This window comes from Lithobates pipiens, unplaced genomic scaffold (assembly GCF_037356315.1).
Source record: "Lithobates pipiens isolate NorthernLeopardFrog02 unplaced genomic scaffold, aLitPip1_a1.2 Scaffold_25, whole genome shotgun sequence".
Classification (NCBI taxonomy): domain Eukaryota; kingdom Metazoa; phylum Chordata; class Amphibia; order Anura; family Ranidae; genus Lithobates; species Lithobates pipiens.
Genome location: NW_027507787.1, coordinates 237211373 through 237233035, shown reverse-complemented (window position 1 = coordinate 237233035; position 21663 = coordinate 237211373). Strand labels below are relative to the sequence as shown.

Here is a 21663-nt window from a genome sequence, read left to right as displayed (position 1 = left end):
ATCACATTTAATAGTCAAGGAAGCCATGATGGTCTCTGCCAACCTGAAACTCAGTGAGAAAATGGGTGTGAAAAGAAAGCTATTTAATGAGATATGTTGCCGACTGTCTGTGGTGGGCACCCCCTGACTAATCAAGGCTTGTCTAGGGCTCTAGCTGTTCATTAGATTACTGGGTAATTAGTCAGCTGTTGGTTGGATTCTTGTTTGATTAGATCACTGTTAGCTGCTAGTTTTATATTAGATGTACTGATGATATTACTGTTTAAAGTTTGCACTGTTTAGGATAATGTGATCAAGCCCTTATCTGATTTTGTGTGCTATGTATTCTGTGTGAATTTACAATAAAGAGAGTTCCAGTTTGCACCTATGCTAGTGTCGTCTAGTTCTTGGGTGCAATTCTCAGCTAAAACACCTGGTTCCTGAGTGGAGGAAGCTATATCATGACGGGGTGCCAGGCGGTCCATCACAGTAACAATTCTAGAAAGCATTGTTCAATTCTAGCAAATAGATGTAGCCATTTTTTTTGCCAAATCCGCCTAGTGTTCTCTCTCTTGTTATAAATACATATGTCCTATGCTCCTCAGCTCCATCTAGTGGCCATAATGTGGTATTTTACTATTGCCTATAATAACAGAACATTCATTTGGAAGAGAAAATAGCCTAAAGAATGTTGGCTATAACCCATTTCACACGAGACAAATGTACATGCAAATTCACTGGACGAATAGCTACATTATTATTTTTATTTACATTTACATTATTATTATTTTTTATGAACCCCTAAAATGCATTGTTTAGGAAAATGTGATCAAACCCTTATCTGATTTTGTGTGCTATGTATTCTGTGTGAATTTATAATAAAGAGTTCCACTTTGGACCTATGCTAGTGTCGTCTGGTTCTTGGGTGCAATTCTCAGCTAAAATACCTGGTTCCAGAGTGGAGGAAGCTATATCATGATAGGGTGCCAGGCGGTCTGTTCCAGTAACAATTCTAGAAAACACTAGAGTAAAATTAGCAAATAGATGTAGCCATTTATTTCTTCTTTTTTTTTTTTGCCAAATCCCTCTAGTGTTCTCTCTCTTGTTCCAAAGACGTATTTCCTATGCTCTTAAGCTCCATCTAGTGGCCATAATGCAATATTTTACTATTGCTTATAATAACAGAACATTCATTCAGAAGAGAAAACAGCCTACAGAATGTTTGCTATATAACCCATTTCACACGGGACAAATGTACATGCAAATTCACTGGACGAATAGCTACATTATTATTATTTTTTTTTTTTTTATGAACCCCTAAATTGCATTGTTTAGGATAATGTGATCAAGCCCTTATCTGATTTTGTGTGCTATGTATTCTGTGTGAATTTACAATAAAGAGAGTTCCGGGTTGGATCTATGCTAGTGTTGTCTAGTTCTTGGGTGCAATTTTCAGCTAAAATACCTAGTTCCTGGTTCCAGAGTGGAGGAAGCTGTATCTTGACAGGGTGCCAGGCGGTCTGTCACAGTAACAATTCTAGAAAACACTAGAGAAAATTATTAGATGTAGCAATTAATTCTTTATTTTTTTATTTTTTTGCCAAATCCCTCTAGTGTTCTCTCTCTTGTTACAAATACATATGTCCTATGCTCCTCAGCTCCATCTAGTGGCCATAATGTGGTATTTTACTATTGCCTATAATAACAGAACATTCATTCGGAAGAGAAAAAGAACGCTTCCTTTAACCCATTTCACATGAGACAAATGTACATGCAAATTCACTGGACGAATAGCTACATTATAATTTTTTTTAAATAAACCCCTAAATTACATTGTTTAAGATAATGTTATTAAGCGCGTATCTGATTTTGTGTGCTATAAATTCTGTGTGAATTTACAATAATGACTGAAGGTCCGCTTTAATTACTTTTTTTTTTGTTGCTAAATCCCTCTAGTGTTCTCTAGGTGCAAAGACGTACATATGACCTATACTCCTCAGCTCCATCTAGTGGCCATAATGTGATATTTTACTATTGCCTATAGCCCTATAATAACAGAACATTCATTTCGGAAGAGAAAATATCCTAAAGAATGTTGGCTTTAACCCACTTCACACAGGACAAATGTACATGCAATTTCACTGGACGAATAGCTACATTATTATTATTATATTTAATAAACACATATATTGCATTGTTTAGGATAATGTGATAAAACTCTAATTTTGTGTGCTATAAATTCTGTGTGAATTTACAATAATGACTGAAGGTCCACTTTTATTTTTTTTTGCTAAATCCCTCTAGTGTTCTCTTGGTATAAAGACGTACATATGTCCTCAGCTCCATCTAGTGGCCATAATGTGGTATTTTACTACTGCCTATACTAACAGAACATTTGTTCAGAAGAGCAAATAGCCATTTCACACAGCAAAAATGTAAATGGAAAAATCACTGTACACAAGGCTACATTATTATTATTTTTTTTAATTTTGTTTTTAAATAAACCCCTATATTTACATAACACAGACTAACTTGTACTCTTTTTGTTGCTTTTTTTTTTTAAATTTAGTCTTTTTTATATACACAAGCAGAAACTGATCAAACACAAAATGCTTTCAGGTATTTGACAATATAAAATATAATACTCACCCTTATGTAATCCTCGTGTACTAACAATCTAGCACTGCGCCAATGTAATACTGATTGGTGTAAGAGGAGAAAACAGAAGAGAAAACAGAGGAGAAAACAGAGGAGAGCACCTGACAGCTCTGCACTGCCCATACTGTGTGTATGGATCCTCATATATATAGGGAGCGTTACCCTCCTTGTGAGTGGGACTTCCCCAGAGCTATTTTATTATTTTGCTATGGCAACAACGTTTGTATCTTCATCACAGGAAAAACAGGAAGCAAAAAAAATACCACTGAGCTGTCAGGTGCACTCCTCTGTTTTCTCCTGTGTAACTCCACTCTCGCGACCCCTACCATGTTTCGTCTTTGGCAGCAAACCAGTCTAATGAGATTCCACTGTCTAGTCACAGCCTCAGGTTTTAAAAACTCTATTCTGACACTTTATGTTTACAATAAAAAAAAAAAAAAAAAAAAATATATATATATATATATATATATATATATATATATATATATATATATATATATATATATATATATATATATATATATATTTATTTATTTATTTATTTATTTTACTCAGAACCCCCAAACATATATATATATATATATATATATATATATATATATATATATATATATATATTTAGCAGAGACCCTAGAGAATAATATGGCGGCCATTGCAATTTTTTATGTCACAGTATTTGTGCAGCATTTTTTTTTTAATGCAATTTATTTAGAAAACATACACTTTAGTGAATTTTAGTGCAAAAAAACCCACAATATATATACTGCAACTCTTACATAGTTACATTGTAGGTGAAGTTGAAAAAAGACACAAGTCCATCAATGTCCAACCTATGTGTGTGATTATAACAGAGATTGAACCGTTTACCCCATCCTCCAGGTCATTTACAAATAAATTAAATAGGATTGGTCCCAGCACAGAACCCTGGGGGACCCCACTACCCGCCCCTGACCATTCCGAGTACTCCCCGTTTATCACCACCCTCTGAACTCGCCCTTGTAGCCAGTTTTCAATCCATGTACTCACCCTATGGTCCATGCCAACTGACCTTTTTTTATACAGTAAACGTTATTGGGGAACTGTCTCCTTAATGGCCAACCATTAAGCATGCCCATCCCCCCTTCAGTCTATTATGAATGCCGCTGATAGACTAATACACCTCACTCATCGATCCGCGACTGCTGCCCCTCTCTGCCAATCCCTTCACTGCCTTCCCCTATCCCACTGTATAAAATTCAAAAGGCCAACAACATTGTTGAAGAAAAGAGGTTTAACCTTAAACTATGTAGAGGGTTCTTTACTGTAAGAGCGGCAAGGATGTGGAATTCCCTTCCACAGGCGGTGGTCTCAGTGGGGGGCATTAATAATTTCAAGAAACTATTAGATAAGCACCTGAACGACCGCAACATACAGGGATATACAATGTAATACTGATATATAATCACACACATAGGTTGGACTTGTGCCTTTTGTCGACCTCACCTACTATGTAATACTATGTAACATACAAGGCCATCTACAACATCACCCCCAGCTACATCACCAACCTCATCTGCAGATATCGCCCCCAAATAGTCTCCTCCGCTCCTCCCAGGACCTCCTGCTCTCTAGCTCCCTTGTTACCTCCTCTCATGCTCACCTTCAGGACTTCTCCAGAGCCTCTCCCATCCTCTGGAACTCCCTGCTCCGGTATATCCGATCAGCCCCTACCTGTCCACCTTTAGAAGATCCCTGAAAACTAATTTATTCAGGGAAGTCTATCCCACACCCACCTAACAACTGTCCCCGAGCCACCCCCATCAAAGTGCCGGTGCCGACGGGGACTGATAGAAGAGGAGAAAGCTTTAAAGTGATTCTAAAGGTTGTAATTAAAAAATAAAATAAAAAAAATGTTGAACTTACTTGCTATATGTAGAGGTTTTGCACAAAGCAGCCCCTGTCTTTTTTTTGGTCCCCCGCCAATGGTCCTGGCTCCTCCCCCCTGCCGAGTGCCCCCAGTAGCAAGCCCCATGCTATGGGGACACTTGAACAGGCTCAATCCCGAGCCACGCTCCTGTGGATAGACATTGTCCATTCACACACAGAGAGCAGATCGGCCCTACCCCCTCCTCATTGGCTGTAATTGAGAGCAGCAGGAGCTAATGGTTCCTGATGCTGTGTAAGCCAAAGAGGAGAGAGAGCGAGAGAGTACTAAAAGGTACAAGAGCTACTTTGGTGCATTTGTCGTGCGTAGGACAGCCAATTACACTGAATGGGCTGGCTTATGTGTTTTGCGTGAAAATGCAATTTAAAAAGCGCAAGAAAATGCACATTCATGCATTCAACATTAGGTGTGAACTTAGCCCCTATGTGGACAGACTAGAGTTCCAGGCTGGTTAGGAGAAACAATCTAGAAGAGAAGCTGAGACTGAGCAGCTCTGGCTTTGTGAAGAAAGAGACAGAAAGGTTCAACCAATAACCAGGAGCAGTGGTGGATGATGCGCAATAATTTGGGGGGGGGGGGGGGCAAACCAACTCTACCCCTCCCCCTTTGACGGGAGACGGATATGAAGGCGGGGAACACCAGCAACCACAGCATGGGAGACAGACGGATGGGAAGGTGAAAGGCCTTCTTACCTTAGGAGACAGATGTCCTGCCTGGGATAACACACTCATCTCCCCTCCTCCTCCTTCCCTTGTCTGAGGCGGGGATGTATGAGGATGTGTCTGAGCTGCTGCAGGGGAGCCATCCCTGGAGACAGTGGCAGCTGGTGGGTCGGTTGGGCTCCCCCTACGTCTCTTCTAGCCATGTGTCTCCTCACTCTTCCTCCTAGGCCAGGGATATGCAATTAGTGGACCTCCAGCTGTTGCAGAACAACAAGTCCCGTGAGGCATAACAAGACTCTGACAAACATGACACTCAGAGGCAGAGCATGATGGGACTTGTAGTTTTGCAACAACTGGAGGTCCGCTAATGGCATATCACTGACCTAGGCCAATAGGATTGCTTCTCCCTTTGGCCAATTGGGAAACGGGTCTTGATTAACCATTTCCTGATTGCCCCAGAGGAGGATCAGTGTGACAATAGTGAAAATTCATTCGCTATCGTCACACAACTGTTTTGGCTCAGGGCGCAGTGCTCTGCACCCCAAGTCCACCCTTTTTTTGAAGCCTATTAGAGCCTCTGGCTCTAATCACGTGCTTAAAAAAAAAAAACATTGGAATCCATGCGTCCAGCGACCTGCATGTAGATTGGGGGTTGGCTCCCCTGCGCCCCTAATGGACTGGCTGCCACTGACCAGGAGGCTGAAGAACGTTTTCTCTTTTCTTTTATGGGAACTTCCCCTGCATGTGGCTGCAACCCAATGCATAAAGCCAAATGTAACCCAAAAACACTCAAGAGGGGAAGTTTAACCAAATTTGAGAAGATACAGTATCTCACAAAAGTGAGTACACCCCTCACATTTCTGTACATATTTTCTTCTATCTTTTCATGTGACAGCACTGAAGAAATTACACTTGTCTACAATGTAAAGTAGTGAGTGTACAGCTTGTATAACAGTATAAATTTGCTCAGCGTCATATCCAGAGGTTGTCTTTGGGAAATAGACGTATGAGTGCTGCCAGCATTGCTGCAGAGGTTGAAGGGGTGGGGGGGGTCAGTCTGTCAGACCATACGCCGCACTCTGCATCAAATTGGTCTGCATGGCTGTCATCCCAGAAGGAAGCCTCTTCTAAAGATGATACAGAAGACAGTCCGCAAACAGTTTGCTGAAGACAAGCAGACTAAGGAGATGGATTACTAGAACCATGTTCTGTGGTCTGATGAGACCAAGATAAACTTATTGGGTCAGATGGTGTCAGATGTGTGTCAGATGACCACTGCCTTGCTAAAGAAGCTGAGGGTAAAGGTGATGGACAGGCCAAGCATGTCTCCAGACCTAAACCCTATTGATCATCTGTGGGGCATCCTCAAACGGAAGGTGGAGGAGCGCAAGGTCTCCAACATCCATCAGTTCTGTGATGTCATCATGGAGGAGGGGAAGAGGACTCCAGTGCCAACCTGTGAAGCTCTGGTGACCTCCATGCCCAAGAGGGTTAAGGCAGTGCTGGAAAATAATGGTGGCCACACAAAATATTGACACTTTGGGCCCAATTTGGACATTTTCACTTAGGGGTGTACTCACTTTTGTTGCCAACGGTTTAGACATTAGTGATTGTGTGTTGAGTTATTTTGAGGGGACGGCAAATTTACACTGTTATACAAGCTGTACACTCACTACTTTACATTGTAGACAAGTGTCATTTCTTCAGTGTTGTCACATGAAAAGATAGAAGAAAATATTTACAGAAATGTGTGATGTGTACTTACGTTTGTGAGATACTGTATATGTTCAAAACAATTGCCAAGCAACAGCATAAATATTTGTGTTTTGCTTTATGTATTTTTTTTATGGTTTCCTTTATCTTGACTCGCAGGTTAAAAATGCAGTGAAATGTACACTTAGGTAGGATATTGGACTGGGATTGCAATCTCGATGCTAAACTATGGGCACAAATTGAGCAACAACAGTGCTCTATTCCATTGAAGACGGCTCTCTGGTGCTACGAGGCACTACCGCGAGCGGTGAAATCCCACCCCCTCATAGGCAACACGATCTCTCAAGGCGCAAAGGCGGCGCTGCAACAGTCTCTGACGACCACAGCATCACCGTTGACACCGATCCTCAGTAACCCCAGCTTTACACCAGGTCTGTCACATGCACAATTTCGACCGCTACGGAACTCCAATCTCTCTACAGCCTCTCAGTTTGTAATGCGGGGTAACTGGACTTCCATCCCGGATCTTATGGACCCTTTTGGTCCGTATCGTCTGGATTTTTGGAACACCAATCGCCTACACCACTTTCTCCATTCTCTCCCGAACCCCTTAGACTATACCAGACCGCTTACTGCTTTTGAAGAATACTGTTCTGACACTGAACCGATTTCCCGAACCCTTTCTAAAATGTACGTCCTACTCAATACACCTGCACAACCACCACGCATCGCAGGTCTCACTAAATGGGAAACGGATCTGGGCCGCACCTTTACACAAATACAAATTAACAACATACTGCGGTTCGCTCTGCGGTCCTCGATATGCACCAAAATACAAGAGACGAACTATAAAATTCTTGTCCGGTGGTACTTGACGCCTAGTCGCCTTCACCTTATCTACCCTGATGCATCTGAGTGCTGCTGGCGCTGTCGCGAAGGACGGGGCACAATTTTACACATTTTTTGGTCCTGCCCTAAGCTTTCGGAGTTCTGGGCCGCGGTCCGGACCATCTCTCAAAAATGTACCGAATGGCAAATCCCTAATGACCCAGCCTTTTTTTTACTGCATGTTTCGGAAATACCCCCTAGGAAATACGCACGATCGATACTACGTCACTTAACGAATGCGACCAAGTCCTGCATCCCCTTGCTTTGGAAACAGCAGACACCGCCTTCAGCGGCGATGTGGGTACGGAAAGTGGAGGATATAAATAAAATGGAAGACCTGGTGCTTACAGCCCAGGATCGGCAGGAGACATATCGAAAGACTTGGTCTCTCTGGAATGCGTTTGTATACTCAGACGAGGGCAAAGCCCTGTTTGGCCATTAATTCACTTACTACTGGTATCTGACAGTCCGCGTAGGTAAAAACAAACCCACCCCGCCCCTCCCTCCTCCCCCCCCATACCCATCACCTCCTCCCCTTGACTCTTCCTCTCCCCCCCCCCCCCCCGCCCCTCTCTCCCATTTTTCTCTTTTCTCTGTCACTCTTTTACTTTCATCTCAGTCTTCGCTCTTTCTCTTGGCCGCGGCCCCAAACCTGCTCACGATGACCTTATGCTGAGGCGCTAGGCTAGGCTTCGACATGACCGCTTCTTATGGAGAGGCAGGGGCATCTTTACCGGTCCTGGCCATGGGGGTTCTGCCTCCAAGGCCGGCAGATAGGACATGTTTTGCTAATAGATCATAAGTTGCCACGCCAGTAAATGTACAGCATGTTTGTGAGGCTGCGACCTCTTTTGTTTCCTTTGTTTTACTTATTATTGTTTGTTTTGGGGCTCTCCCCATGTGTGTTCTTGATGCTCAAAATACTAATAAAATGATATTTGCAAAAAAAAAAAATGCAGTGAAATAACCTCACTGTATACTTCCCTTTATCAGCTTTTGCCTCACCTGTTACCTCTATTTAAATCGAATTGAGTGCAGGGCCGGACTGGCCTACCGGGATACCGGGAGATTTCCCGGTAGGCCGCCTGCCCTGGGGCCGCTTTTGGTTGCGGCTACATTGCTCCGCTCTCTCCTCCTATATGGATCACACAGTGCGGGCTGGCAGTGGCTGTGTGTTCGGCCGCCGCGATGTAACACAGCCCCGCCCCCCAGACCTGCTCGTGTGATAGACAGAGCTTTGATTCTATCTACTATCATACGAGCAGGTCTGGAGGGGGCGGGACTGTGTTACATCACGGCGGCCGAACACACAGCCACTGCCAGCCCGCACTGTGTGATCCATATAGGAGGAGATGTTGCCTGTACAGCCCGCTCTGTGTGCCTGGATAGAAGGATCGCTGTGGGGCTGCATATAGACGAAATTATCTTTCTATATTCCTCCATGCAGCTGCCGAATGCTTGCAGATGTGAGAGGAAGAGAATCAAGCATTCAGCGGCTGCATGGAGGAATATAGAAAGATCATTTCCTCTATATGCAGCCCCCCCCCCCCCTCGATCCTCCTATCCAACTTATTTTACTGCCCCTCTTCACCTTGTGCTCCCTGCCCCCCCCAGTGCTCTGCTCCCCCACCACACTCTCCTGCCCCCCCTGCTCTCCACTCCCCTCAGTGCTCTTACCCCCCCAATGCTCTCCCCTCAGTGCTCTTCCCCCACTCTCCCCAGTGCTCTCCCCCCCCAGTGCTCTCCCCTCAGTGCTCTTCCCCCTCTCTCCCCAGTGCTCTCCCCCCCAGTGCTCTCCCCTCAGTGCTCTTCCCCTAGTGCTCTCCCCTCAGTGCTCTTCCCCCTCAGTGCTTTTACCCCCCAGTGCTCTCCCCTCAGTGCTCTTCCCCCTCTCTCCCCAGTGCTCTCCCCACTCAGTGCTTTTACCCCCCAGTGCTCTCTCCTCAGTGCTCTTCCCCCAGTGCTCTCCCCCCCAATGCTCTTACCCCCCTAAGTGCTCTTCCCCCAGTGCTCTTACCCCTCAGTGCTTTTCCCTCCTCTCTCCCCACAGTGCTCCCCCCCAGTGCTCTCTCCCCCCAGTGCTCTTCTCCCTCAGTTCTCTCCCCCTCTCAGTTCTCTCCCCCCCTCAGTGCTCTCCCCCCCTCAGTGCTCTCCCCTCCAGTGCTCTCCTCCCAGGGGCTCTCCCCCCAGTGCTCTCCCCCCAGTGCTCTCCCCCCAGTGCTCTTCCCCCGCTCCCCCCAGTGCTCTCCCCTCAGTGCTCTTCCCCCCGCTCCCCCAGTGCTCTTCCCCCCGCTCCCCCAGTGCTCTCCCCTCAGTGCTCTTCCCCCCTCTCCCCCCAGTGCTCTCCCCCCGCTCCCCCCAGTGCTCTCCCCCATTCTTTCTCACACCCAGTACTCTCCCCCATTCTTTCTCACACCCAGTACTGTCCAGCTCTCCCCATCACTCTCCAGCCCCCACCCCAGTGCTCTCCCTCCAGTGCTCTCCCCTCAGTGCTCTTCCCCCCGCTCCCCCCAGTGCTCTCCCCTCAGTGCTCTTCCCCCCGCTCCCCCCAGTGCTCTCCCCCATTCTTTCTCACCCCCAGTACTCTCCAGCTCTCCCCATCACTCTCCAGCCCCCACCCCAGTGCTCTCCAGCCCCCCATTCTCCCCACCCCTGTTCTTTCTGGCCCCCTGGTGCTCTCAAGCCGCACCCATCGCTCTCCTGCCCCCCCCCCCATGCTCTCCACCCCTGTTCTTTTTGGCTACCCCCAGCACTCTCCACTCCCCACCCCTTTACTCTCAACTCCCCCCTGCATTTTGCCCCCACCCATGTGCTCTCCAACCCTGCCAGTGCTCTCCACCCCCATAGTGCTCTCCAGTCCCCCATTCTTTCCACCCCTGTTCTGTTCTTTCTTGCCCGCACTGGGGCTCTCAAGCTCCCCCCCATTGCTCTCCACTCCCCCCGTTCTTTGTACCCCCCAGTACTCTCCAGCCCCTGTGCTCTCCAACCCTGTTTTTCTGCCCCCCCCCCCCCCCCAGTGCTCTTCGCCACCCCACACTCTTAGCCTCACCCACTGCTCTCAGAATACCATGCTCTCTGTGTTCTTTTTGCCCCCCCCCCCAGTGCTCTCAAGTTCCCCCCCCCCAGAGCTCCCCGCTCCCCCCTGCTCTTGCCCCCACCCATGTGTTCTCCAACCCCGCCAGTACTCTCTGCTCCCCCTTCTCTCCAGCTCCCACCCAGTGCTCTCCACTTCCCCAGGACCAGAGGACAGGCTGACTGGGGCCAGAAAATGAGGACAGCTGAAGGTGCAGGTGGCCAGGGACCACTCCATCTCACAGCAAACAGATCCTCTGGAAGGAGCACCATCCCCATCCAAAACAAGAACAGACCCTGCCTGCTGCTGGCCGTCATGGATATCCTGCTGGCATGCAAGTTACCGTACCGAACATCAACAACACATCTTCCCACAGACAGGGACTGCAGACTGGGACATGGAGCACAGGAGGGGCTGCATTCATGGGCATAGTGAGGCTACATTCATTGGCACAGTGAGACTGCATTCACAGCAGAGTAAAGCTGCATTTGATGGGCACAGTGAGGCTGCATTAGTGGGCACAATGAGGCTGCAATGGTGGGCACAGTGAAGCCACATTTGTGGGCACAGTGAGACAACATTCACGGGCAGAGTAAAGGTGCATTTGGTGGGCAAAATGAGGCTGCATTGATGGGCACTGGTGAGGATGCATTGAGCTCTTGCATCAAGTCTGCAGTCTCTGACCATCTCCTGTATCATGTCTGCAGTCTCTAAGGGATTCTGGAGAGGAGTCAAGAGTGGGAGCGCCGCCAGGATGGGGGTCATGGGAGAAGTCAAACTTGTGTGGACTGTGGACTGGAGACTATAGGATAAAACCAGAGCCACCAAGCTGGAGCCGACTGACTGAGCCCTGCACAGTGCACCTGAGAGGAGGTCAGTGACAGCACCACCAGGCCAGTCTGAAAGGGGGGGGTGACTGATGTAAGGGGGGAGTTAATACGATAATGTAAGGGGGCACTGATATAAAGGGTTTCCCCCTTATATTAGTAACCCACCCCCCCTTACCTTAATGTATTTCTGCGGAAGGTGGTCCCCCCCACGTTCTGAGTTCCCCCCCAGGATGATTGACCACTTACCACTTTTAAGTGGAATTTGCATGCATATGCATATTATATATATATATATATATATATATATATATATAAAAGCCCTGTGGAATATCATATCTATATATAATACACTCTTTATCAAATGTGCTTTAAAATGTATGGTTTTTGCTTTCATGAACAAGGAAATAATGAGGTTATGCTGTGGGGCTGGTATGAAATTTTTTCCAGGGCTGGTTTTTATTCCCAGTCCGGCCCTGATTGAGTGTAAACTAATAATAACATTACTCACAGCCTGAAGACAAAATTTAGCATATTTGCATTTACCATATTTATTTATATTTGTGTTTAACTTTTTGTTATCTACTCTTGAATAGTATTGAACTCAATGCCATAAAATAAGATTTGGGATGTGACGGTCACCTGAAGGTCCGAGGAGTTCAGTCCTCAGCGGTCTCTTTGAATACTCGGGGTGTTCACAAAAAAAAGTGGGAGTCCGGAGAGCCTCATAGTGTAGTTAGTTCAGAGATGATAATTATCTCAAAAAGTTCATCAATAAGGAAAAGAAAAAAAAGGGAATAACTTAAAGTTGTTATAAAGCTTTGTTTTTTTTGTTTTTTTTTGTTTTGTTTTATATATAAAAATAACAAACATGCCTATACTTAACTGCTCTGTTTTGCACAGAGCAGCCCCGATCCTCTTTTTCTGGGGTTCCCTTTCCGTCACTACAGGCGCCTAATCTTCATCAAGTGCCCCCACTGTAGCTGCTTTCCCTGGGGGCACCAGTGCATGCTCGCTCCTGAGTCCCGCTGCTGCATCCATTGACACAGACAGCGGGACTCGGCCCCTGCTCCTGTGTCAGCAGATTTGATTGACAGCAGCAGAAGCCAATCTCTCCTGCTGCTATCAATCTGTCCAATGAGGAGAGAGACAGCAGCAGGAGCGGCTGCACGCTCATGCACATCACTGGACTGGATGGGCTCAGGTAAAGAAAAGGGGGGCAGCACCAAAGGTTTTTGCACCTTATTGCATAGAATGCATTAGGGTGAACCACTTTAAACTGTTGAGGCTGTGGTCACCCTATGGGGTAAAGACACGCAACCTTCTGTCACCTTCTGAAACCATGTCTCCATGCAGAATGAACATGGTCACTCTCAATGCCACCAGGTCCCAATCCTGGATGCAGGCCAGTCAAGTTCCACCACCCCAAACTCGCTCATCCATGCCTTTATGGAAAGTCCCAAAGATCAAAACCATATAGGTAAACATGTGTAAAGTCCACCATAAGGCCAAGTTGTTGTTCAGAAGTGGAATGTCACGGCCATAATAGCTCATGAAACATCAGGGATAGTGTGTCCTTCACCCAGAGTAAGGGGTAAATACTTTTACAGAAAAAAGTGGACTCACATGCTAGTGACAGTGAGTCGATCACGCTAAAATTGCCAAAGACTGGGGCAAAGTATGATCCATTGGGACGAAACACGTCAGCCTTGGCTTTCAGCTCCCCACATTGCTTGTACTCTGTGATCACAATTTTTACATTTATTATTTAATGTTGGTTTTTCAATAAATCCACCTTTTTTGATCTACACCATATGGAGGCATTTTTTCTTTCCATATTTCCTCTGATGAGGGTGTTTGGCTTTCCACTTTGGCTGTCCACCATCCGAGTTTCAGCCTCATGTCCATCCGCATGACTCACTGTCGCTGGCATGTGATCCAAATCTTCTAACGTTAAAAGTATTTATCCCTTACTCTGGGTGGAGGACACACTATCCCTGGTGTTCTGTGTGCTATTATGGACGTTACATTCCACTTCTGAGCAACCACTTTGCCTTATGGTGGACTTTAACATTTTTGCCTATATGGTTTTGACCTTTGGGATCTTCCATTTGTGTTTTTAGCACCATATTTTTTCACGGTTATCCATTTTTGTGATTCATCACTGTATGATTAATTGTTTTATTGCATGTTTGCACATTTTATATACTGCTGGTATATTGTTCGTTATCACTTTAGCGCTACATTTTACTGTTTTTCCATTTGAATTCTCTCACATTCCATGTATCTGCTTTTTTCCATACACTGGGTTAGCACAGTATTACCCCTTACTTCCATATGTCTTTATGGCCCTTGCTTTGTGCTGTGGTCCAAATCATTTGGTGGAGGGGGGATTATGGTGTTGGGTTGTTTTTCAGAGGTTGGGCTTGAGCCCTTAGTTCCAGTGAAGGGAACTCTTAAGGCGTCATCATGCCAAGACATTTTGGACAATTTCATGCCCCCAACATTGTGGGAACAGTTTGGTGATGGCCCCTTCCTGTTCCTACATGACTGCACACCAAGACACAAATCAAGGTCCATAAAGACATAGATGAGCGAGTTTGGGGTGGAGGAACTTGATTGGCCTGCACAGAGTCCTGACCTCAACCCGATAGAACATCTTTGGGATAAATTAGAGTGGAGATTGCGAGCCAGACCTTCTCGCCCACCTCAGTGCCTGACCTCACAAATGCACTTCTGGAAGAATAGTCAAACATTCCCATAGACACACTCCTAAACCTTGTGGACGGCCTTCCAGAAGAGTTGAAGCTATTATAGCGGCAAAGGGTGGGCCAACTCAATATTGAACCCTACGGACTAAGACTGGGATGTCATTAAAGTTCATCTGTGTGTAAAGGCAGGCGTCCCAATACTTTTAATATAGGGTATATATAAATTTTTTAGTACCACAACTAATGTATTATCATTCATTCCTTATTTGCCTAGTCTATGATTTAGTGGTGGTAAATGCCTTTATGCATCCCTTTTTTAAAGCGGTAGTAAACCCGCAAATTTTTTTTTTTTGCCACCTGCAAAGGAAAAGGCATAATGAGCTAGTATGCACCGCATACTAGCTCATTATGAAATACTTACCTTAGAACGAGGCCCCGACATCTGGCCCCATCCACGCAGAGGGAGCTGACATGCTCCCTCAGCGTTTCTTCTGGGTATCGTGGCTCCAGCGATGTGAGTGGCCGGAGCTGCGATAACGTCACTCCCGCGCATGCGCACGGGAGATTTCATCCCCACCGGGTCCGGCCGCTGCCGGGCTTTCAGCTGAGAATCCCCTTGTGCGCATGCGCCGCTGCAGTCAGTGGCGCATACCGAGGGGAATATCTCCTAAACCGTACAGGTTTAGGAGATATTTTTTTTTACCTACAGGTAAGACTTATTATAGGCTTTCCTGTAGGTAAAAGTAAAAAAAAATGAGTATACAACCACTTTAATATAGATTCATATTACTGTTGTTTTTGTTTATTTATTTTATTCTCTTGTTCAATACAGGAGGAATCAGAGGGCCCGGCTTTTTCCAGCTTACAATCTAAGAACTAGGGCTGGGGAAAAAAATCTATTTAAATCTTGAATCGAGTTCAGAGGTCAAATCGATTAAAAATTTCAGCAAATCGATTTTGTTTAGATTTTTCTTCTTTTTTTTTCACCAGGACCGGTCCAGGAGTTTTTAGGCGAGGCCGTGGCTTCGGCCTAGTCCACGAGGCCGGACGTCACAAACTAGGCTGAAGCCGCGCCCTCGCCTAAAAAATCCTGCCCGCAGCTCCTCAGGACCTGCGCGGTGTCCATAAAAAAAAAACTTGATTCGAATCATGAATCAAGTTTTTTTTTTTTTTTTTTTTTTTTTTTAGAAATTCGCCCAGCTCTACTAAAGAACATATCCAGACTGCACCTGAGCACACACCCCGCTGGTCCTCCACAAAACCTGGACACTGGGTTGGAGATTGCGTCCCAAAGCAGCAAAACCGATCAAATCATCGAGCACTGGAGCCGAGAAACACCGATATAGAGCACCATGCAGGAATCCCAAAACCTGGAGAAAGCTGCAAAAGCAGTTTTCTCCACTCCGCAGCTATGCTCTGTAAGTCCTGTACTTAGGGTCCTTTCACACGGGGCGGATCAGTGCTGATTCGCCCCGTGGATATCCGTTTGATCAGCGGGGATCACTCCATCGATCCCCGCTGAGCAGGGAGATGACAGGTCCGTCTCTGCACACTGCGCAGGGACAGACCTGTCACAGCGCCGCTCTCCCCTATGGGAGATCGGATGACAACGGACCCCAGTGTCCGTCGTCACCCGATCCGATCCACAGATGGATGGAAAAATAGCTTTTTCCTCCGTCACACTTTTTTCGTATCGGAGCGGGTCGGATGTCACGCTGACATCCGACGCTCCATAGAGCTCTATGGAGCATCCGTTCAGGTCCGCCTAAAAAACTGACAGGTGGGCCTGAACGGATCATCAGTGTGAAAGGGGCCTAAGGCAATGTGCATAGCCTGTGTCTTTTAACTGACCAATTGCATAGTGACAGTGGGGGAGATTTACTTAAACTGGAGCATGCAAAACCTGGTGCAGCTTTGTATAGAAACCAGATTGCAGGTTTTATTGTCAAAGCTTAATTGAACAAGCTGAATTTAAAAACTGATTGGCTACCATGCACAGCTGCAGCAGATCCTGAGTGCTCCCGTTTTAGTAAATCTCCCCCAGTGTCTCATACTGTCACAATATATATATTTACAGTGGGTAAAGTACAGTAAGTTTTGAACACGTCACTATTTTTCTAGGTAAATGTATTTATTTTCAAATTGTGCCATTTTTTAATAAATTTTATAAGCAGACAATACAAACAAACATGCAGTATATATACAGTATCTCACAAAAGTGAGTACACCCCTCACATTTTTGTAAATATTTTTCTAAACAAAGTCTCAGGTGTGAATGGGGAGCAGGTGTGTTAAATTTGGTGTTATAGCTCTCACTCTCTCATACTGATCACTGGAAGTTCAACATGGCACCTCATGGCACCTCTAAGGATCTGACAAAAAGAATTGTTGATCTACATAAAGATGGCCTAGGCTATAAGAAGATTGCCAAGACCCTGAAACTGAGCTGCAGCACAGTGGCCAAGACCATACAGTGGTATAACAGGACAGGTTCCACTCAGAACAGGCCTCGCCATGGTCCACCAAAGAAGTTGAGGTCACGTGCTCAGCGTCATATCCAGAGGTTGTCTTTGGGAAATAGGCGTATGAGTGCTGCCAGCATTACTACAGAGGTTGGGGGGGTGGGGGGGGGGGGGTTCAGCCTGTCAGTGCTCAGACCATACGCCGCACACTGCATCAAATTGGTCTGTGTGGCCGTGATCCCAGAAGGAAGCCTCTTCAGATGATGCACAAGAAAGCCCGCAAACATACTAAGGACATGGATTACTGGAACCATGTCCTGTGGTCTGATGAGACCAAAATAAACTTATTTGGGTCAGATGGTGACAAGCGTGTGTGGGGGCAACCAGGTGAGGAGGACAAAGACAAGTGTGTCTTGTCTACAGTCAGGCATGGTGGTGGGAGGGTCATGGTCTGGGGCTGCATGAGTGCTGCCGGCACTGGGGGGCTACAGATCATTGAGGGGACCATGAATGCCAACATGTACTGTGACATACTGAAGCAGAGCATGATCCCCTCCCTTCAGAGACTGGGTCACAGGGCAGTATTCCAACATGATAACGACCCAAAACAAACCTCCAAAACCACCACTGCCTTGCTAAAGAAGCTGAGGGTAAAGGTGATGAACTGCCCAAGCATCTTTTCAGATCTAAACCTTATTGGGTATCTGTGGGACATCCACAAACAGAAGGTGGAGGAGTGCAAGGTCTCTATCATCCACCAGCTCTGTGATGTCGTCATGGAGGAGGGGAAGAGGACTCCAGTGCCAACCTGTGAATCTCTGGTGACCTTCATGCCAAAGAGGGTTAAGATGGAAAATAATGGAGGCCACACAAAATATTGACACATTGAGCCCAATTTGGACATTTTCACTTAGGGGTGTACTCACTTTTGTTGCGAGCGGTTTAGACATTAATGGCTGTGTGTTGAGTTATTTTGAGGGGACAGCAAATTTACACTGTTATACAAGCTGTACACTCACTACTTTACATTGTAGACAAGTGTCATTTCTTCAGTGTTGTCACATGAAAAGATAGAAGAAAAGATTTCCAAAATTTTAAAAAATATAAAAATGAAGGATCACTAGTGTCATTTAAATGTTACAAAGAAATTAACAGCATATGTAAAAAGGAAATCAAGGATGCAAAAATTCAAAACGAACGACAGATTGCAAAAGATAGTAGGACAAACCCCAAAAAATTCTTCAAATATATTAATAGTAAAAAGGTCAAATCTGAGCATGTAGGCCCTTTACAAAACAATCTAGAGTTGGTGACTGGGGACAAAGAGAAGGCTAATTTATTAAACACTTTCTTCAGCTCTGTGTACACAAAAGAGCATGGGGGAGCGCATGTCCATAATGGGGGTGATAGTGACACAGCCCCAAATGATCCACAATGGCTCAAAAGTGATATGGTCCAGAAATACTTAGACAGAATAAAGGTGGATAAAGCACCTGGCCCTGATGGCATCCACCCACGGATCCTAAAAGAATTGAGCTCTGTAATTTCAGAGCCATTGTATCTAATTTTTAGGGACTCATTAACGACGGGAATAGTCCCACTGGATTGGCGTAGGGCGAACGTGGTGCCTATATTTAAAAAGGGATCAAAGTCTTTACCAAGTAACTATAGACCTGTTAGCTTAACTTCTATAGCTGGGAAGATACTGGAGGGATTAATAAAAGACCACATTGACGAGTTCTTGCTGAACAAAAACACTTTAAGCAACAGACAACATGGATTCATGAAAGACAGAAGTTGTCAGACAAATCTGATTTCTTTTTATGAGGAGGTAAGTAAAACTTTGGACAGAGGGGTGGTGGTGGACGTGGTATACTTGGATTTTGCAAAAGCATTCGATACAGTTCCCCACACACGGCTCATGTGTAAGGTAAAGTCTACAGGTTTGGAAATATCAGTTTGTAAATGGATAGAAAATTGGCTAGAAGACAGAATTCAGAGAGTAGTGGTTAATGACTCTAATGCCCCGTACACACGAGAGGGATTAAGTCTGACAGACCTCCAAAGGAGTTCCGCCGGAGTTCCGACGAAGTTCTGGCGGACTTTTCGACCGAACGGACTTGACCACACACCATCACACCAAACTCCGACGGAGTCGAACGTGATGACGTACGACTGGATTCGACGTAGGAAGTTCATAGACAGTAGCCAATAGCTGCCCTAGCGTCGGTTTTAGTCCGTCGGAGTAGCACACACACGAGCGAATTTTTCGAAGGGGACCGGGTCCGGCGGAGTTCCGTCGGGAAAATTTGAAGCATGCTTCATTTCTAAAGTCCGTCAGACTTTAGCGAAGCTAAAGTCCGTTGCAGCCCACACACGATCGGATAGTCTGACGGACTCAGTCCGTCGGAGTTTGGATGTCGAAAAGTCCGCTCGTGTGTACGGGGCATTACTCTGAATGGTGTAAGGTTATGAGTGGTGTACCCCAAGGTTCAGTGTTGGGACCCTTACTTTTTAACATCTTTATAAATGATATTGGGTCTGGGATCAAAAGTAATATTTCTGTCTTTGCAGAAGACACCAAGATATGCAGAGGAATAACGTCCTTACAGGATGTCTCCAATTTACAAGCCGACCTCAATGCTCTGTCTAATTGGGCGACTATGTGGCATTTGAGGTTTAATGTTGATAAATGTAAAGTTATGCACTTGGGGCCTAAGAATATGCATTCATCATACATGCTAGGGGGAGTACAACTGGGGGGATCCATAGTAGAGAAGGATCTGGGGGTTTTGGTAGACCATAAGCTCAATAACAACATGCAATGCCAAGCTGCTGTTTACAAAGCGAGCAAAGTCCTTTCTTGTATTAAGAGAGGTATGGACTCCAGAGAAAGAGATATAATTTTGCCCCTGTTCAAATCATTAGTAAGACCTCACCTGGAATATGCCGTTCAGTTTTGGGCACCAGTTCTCAAAAAGGATATCGGGGAACTGGAGAAAGTGCAGAGAAGGGCAACCAAACTGATAAGAGGCATGGAGGAACTCAGCTATGAGGAGAGATTAGAGGAACTAAATTTATTCACTCTTGAGAAGAGGAGATTAAGGGGGGATATGATCAACATGTTCAAATACATTAGGGGTCCATATAGTGAACTTGGTGTTGAGTTGTTCTCTGTACGGTCAACCCAGAGGACACGGGGGCACTCTTTACGTCTAGAGGAAAAGAGATTTCATCTTCAAGTACGGAAAGGTTTCTTCACAGTTAGAGCTGTGAAAATGTGGAATAGACTCCCGCCAGAGGTAGTTCTGGCCAGTTCAGTAGATTGCTTTAAGAAAGGCCTGGATACTTTCCTGATGGTACATAATATAACTGGGTACTAACATAGGTAAAGTTGATCCAGGGAAAATCCGATCGCCTATTGGGGGATCAGGAAGGAATTTTTTTCCCCTGCTGTAGCAAATTGGAGCATGCTCTGCTGGGTTTTTTTTTCGCCTTCCTCTGGATCAATTGTGGGCATAAAATTGGGTATCTGGATTGTACGATTATTTTTTGTTTTATTTATTTGTTTTTAAGGTTGAACTGGATGGACTTGTGTCTTTTTTCAACCTGACTAACTATGTAACTATGTAACTATGTAACTATGTAAATTATGAGGGGTGTACTCAGTTTTGTAAAATACTGTGTATGTATGTATATATATATATATACATATATATATATATATAAAACATATGAGAAAAACATAGCCCCAGTGCACAACATATACAATTACATAAACATCAACACCTCACCATAAAACCACATCTAGATGACCATAGATATCCCTTAGCAACCGGTACAGCCCATAGCAACCAGGCAGATTCCATATTAAGAGCAGAAAAACACACATCACCCCCATAGTATATACCAGACTGAATGTACAATACAGATATATGATGATCATATTCCACACATAGAAGTATAAAAAAATAGAATGTAAATTCAAATTCACAATTTTATGATTATTATGAGGCCCTGTGTGGTGAACACCCTAAAACAAATATTAATGTACGCAGGACCCCATCATATGTCCTCTTATCCATGTTACTCCTTGGATCTGAAAACTACAAGAAAAAAAGTTTTTTTTCTTATTTTTGTGTATAGATCGAAATAAATAAATAAATAAATATAAAACACATATGAACAACATGGCCGCTGTGTACATTACTATAATCACAGAGACACCAACCCCTCACCATACAATCACCTCTTCATATCTATGACTGTGGATTCAATGCAGAGTCCGCAGTGTAATATATACAGTATCAGAAATCTCAAGTCTCCCGCATTTCTGAGGCGGCTCCCACACACTCGCAATCGCCTCCCGATCTCCCGGGAATGATCGGTGTGGGGAGGAACAGCTATGAAGACCGACTCTGTCCCCTCAGACATGTCTACAAACAGCTTCTGCTCCTAGCATCCCCATCAACACTAAACAATCTGTCCTTGTAATTAAGGCTCCGGCTGGTGGCCATATTTTGGTGGACAAAATTGCATTGATTTTAATGGGAGAATTCCCAAACGCTAGAGAACAAACGTTCTTCTTGTGTTGAGTCTCCTTAAAGCATAGGACTAAAAATAAAATATGCATCTATAAATATATATACATACACACATCTGCTTTGAAGTAAAAAAATTAATAAGTGTATATGCTGACATCTCACCAAAGCCCCCCAAAAATATAATAGCAAAAAAATTGTAAAAAAAAAAGTAATAAAAAAAAA

At 45.0% G+C, this 21663-nt stretch overlaps 1 protein-coding gene across 2 annotated transcripts in view; it reads right to left on the bottom strand.

Annotated features, from left to right (window-relative positions):
• Nucleotides 1-2754, bottom strand: part of LOC143930981 (C-type lectin domain family 2 member B-like) — a 29893-nt gene extending 27139 nt beyond the window's left edge. For both annotated transcript variants that reach the window (XM_077455694.1, XM_077455693.1), the window contains exons 1-2: nucleotides 2629-2754; nucleotides 1445-1526 (exon numbers count right to left, since the gene is read on the bottom strand). The gene's annotated coding sequence lies outside the window, so the exon portion shown is untranslated. The remainder of the gene's footprint in view (nucleotides 1-1444; nucleotides 1527-2628) is intronic.
• Nucleotides 2755-21663: the final 18909 nt, after the last annotated feature.